Genomic DNA, 3,356 nt, shown 5'->3' on the forward strand with positions numbered 1-3,356 from the left:
CAGTTCACGAGCCTCGTTTTCGAATACCGCGCTCCAAAATCGAGTGCCGTCACCGTCGTTGTGGTCGCCCATCCCTCTATTTTAAATTAAAAATTAATTATTTCATCGCCGCACCCCCCCTTTAAGGGTATTGATTGCTTCGAATGTTTACTGTGATGGTGAGTTCAACAGTCCATCTGTGACAGGGGTTCTCAACTAGGCTGGACCTATATCGCAGTAGGGGAAAAAATGGTTCATTGAATAAACACTGAATAAATTTTACACAACCTTGGCATTACCTTACAGACGCGTGTGAATGCTTTTTATCTCGGTAGGAATAACTCGGGAGATCGCTCGGTTACAATTTGTTATTTTTTGTTAAATTTAACTTCACGTGTGAATCGGGTATAAGTCATTCTGTTTGGTTGCATGTTTCCATCTTAAACCGTTTTCGCCATTTCCCAGTTCTTTTCATAACCCAATCTACTACTAGTAGGAACAGGAACCAAGACATGTTGCATCCTTGCTTCACTCCCGTTTTTATTTTGAACCAATCTGTAGTCTCTCCCTGGACGATTATTGCGCACTCGAAGCCACTGTACAATGCTCTAATGTTTGTTATTTTTTCAGGTATCCCGTATTTCTTCATAATGATCCATAGGCCTTCTCTATGTATGGAATCGAAGGCTTTTTCAAAGTCACCGAAATTAAGATATATTGTTGCCTGCCATTCAGGAACATGTTCTATAATGTTCTTTAGGATAAAAATGTGTTCAATAGTTCCTCTGCCTCACCTAACCCAGCTTGTTCTTTCCTCAATCTATTATCAATTCTGTTCCTGATTCTATCTATTAATATTCTGCTGAGCACTTTGCTGGAAACACTAAGTAGTATCAATCCACACCAGTTCTTGCAATCTTTCAAGTCCCCCTTTTTCGGTATCTTAACTATAAGCCCTATTTTCCTTTTTTCCAGAACATTCTCCTTCTTCCATATCACATCAAAAATTGATGAACTTGGGCTGATAAACCAACATCGTAAGATAGCATTGTTTTGTGTTTCAAATATTTTCACACTCACTCTTCTTCAAACTAGGATACATGGATAGCAATGTTTATTTTGAATTATTTTATTGACGATATTTCAAAGCGTCACGGAAGACGCATCAAGCGTCACAGCCAGCTTGGAAGCATCACAGTGAACCGTGACGAAGTCCCAAGGCGTCATGGTACCTTGACGCTTCAAGGGCCTGGGGAGAACACTGTAGATCTTATGGGTTGAAGGTCAATATTTTAACATTTTTAAGGGGTCCCAAACAGGATGAAGTTACATTTTTTTTATAATTGATGGAGAGTTTATTTGCAGCAAAGTATTGGGACATGGGAATTAGATTGGCATTAACAGTGTCGAATAATGATTTGGTATTTTGATCGGAATAAAAAATGGTAGTGTCATCAGCATAGAGGAAAAAATTGAGAATAGAAGAAAGATGAATATCATTGATGTATAAAATAAATAAGAGGGGACCAAGTAAAGAACCTTGAGGAACACCACAGGTAATTGAACTGAAATTTGAAATTGAATTACAATATTTAGTACATTGGGCACGATTACAGAGAACTTTTGAAGAGCTTAAATGCGGGTCTGCGAATTCGATAATGATATAATTTATGCAAAAGTATATCATGGTCAATAGTGTTGAAAGCCTTGGAAAGATCAATAAAGATTCCAATAGAAAGATGGCGATTTTCAAATGCAGTTACAATTTTGTTTGTTAATTCGATGAGGGCCATGGATGTACTGTGTCCTTTTCTGAAACCATATTGTTTTTTGTAGAGTATGTTTTATTTGGAGATGAATGAAAATGTTCGATCGTAGATTACTCTTTCCAAGGCTTTCGAAAATAAGGTTTGAATTGAAACAGGGCGATAGTAGGAAAGATCACATTTATCACCAGACTTATATATAGGGGTAAGTCGCACTAACTTCATCCTGTCTGGGAACACACCAGAAGATAATGAGAGATAGAAAATATGGGATAATGGGAAGGAAATAAAATTTGCAATGTATTTTTTGTTGGGGTCAAAAGAGGAAAGAATGTTGAAAATTTCAGCTTTGTTAACTGGTGTAAGAAACAATGAATTTGGAGTTAGATTGGGAAGAAAATCTTTAAATGATTTGGTGGCATGGGGAATTTTGCTGGCAAGGGATGGTCCAATTTCTACAAAGTACTTGTTGAATGTGATTTTTTGAGGATCTTGGGTCATTGTGCCATCACAATTAAGGGAAGTATCAGATTGTTGAGCTTTTGATTTATTTAAGCAGCGAATTAATGGTCTTCCAGGTAGCCTTGATATCATTTTTGTGTTTAAGGAAAGTGGTATGAATATGCTTATACTTGGCAGTCTTAATTAAAGAGTTTAACTTGTTACGGAATTGTTTGTAGGCTTTTTCGTTGGCAGTAGAGGGGCAGTGAAGGAATTTAGCATACAATTTTTGTTTATATTTAATGAATTTAAGTAGTCCATCAGACATCCACGATTTAATTTTTCGTTCTTTTTTTACATGGTTTTGAAGTGGGAAATGTTTACCATAAAGTAATTTAAGGGTATTTTCGAAGTTGGTAGAAGATACATTAGGGTCTTGGGACTGCTGAGCAGACACTTCATGGCAGAATTGTTCTAAGGCAGGAGAATTAAATCTTCTGAAGCAATTCACATTTCTTTCTTCCATGCACCATTAGAAAAGAAAGTACAGTAATATTAAAAACAGGTAAATGATCAGAAATATCACTATACAGTGATCCACTTACAGTAGGTGTAGGTTCAAATTCATTGGTGATAATGTTATCTAACAGGGAAGCAGTGGTTTTGGTGATACGAGATGGTCTATGGATACGGGGAAGGTAATGGTTGCTAAACAGGGAGTTAACGAAATGGCGGGTGTCATTGTCTGATTCATGTTTGAGGATATCAATGTTAAAATCGCCAAGGATATAAACGATTTTATTCTCTCTTGATAATGTGGATAGGATAGAGTCAAGTTCATCAGTAAATTTTTTAGGGTCAAGGCAGAGTGATCTGTAGATTATACCAATAAAAATGTTTTTTAAATGGGGCCTATATATTTCAACCAGAGCCTTGCAGGCGTCAACGTTCCTATGCATGATACAGGACTTAAAAAGTATATAGGCCCTATATATATATATATATATATATATATATACGTGTATATATATATATATACATACACATATATATATGTCTCTTATACACATCTAGATGTGTATAAGAGACAGTAGTACAGCAGTTGTTAAGGGTATTGATTGCTTCGAATGTTTCCTGTGATGATGAGCTCAACAGTCCATCTGTGACAGG

At 36.3% G+C, this 3,356-nt stretch overlaps 1 protein-coding gene across 1 annotated transcript in view; it reads right to left on the bottom strand.

Moving 5' to 3' along the window:
- Nucleotides 1-3,356, bottom strand: part of LOC117104658 (nucleoporin NUP35-like) — a gene marked incomplete in the record, with an annotated part of 36,903 nt that overhangs the window by 11,034 nt on the left and 22,513 nt on the right.

This window comes from Anneissia japonica, unplaced genomic scaffold, assembly GCF_011630105.1.
Source record: "Anneissia japonica isolate Jap-2015-1 unplaced genomic scaffold, ASM1163010v1 scaffold287712_len2945570_cov188, whole genome shotgun sequence".
Lineage (NCBI taxonomy): Eukaryota > Metazoa > Echinodermata > Crinoidea > Comatulida > Comatulidae > Anneissia > Anneissia japonica.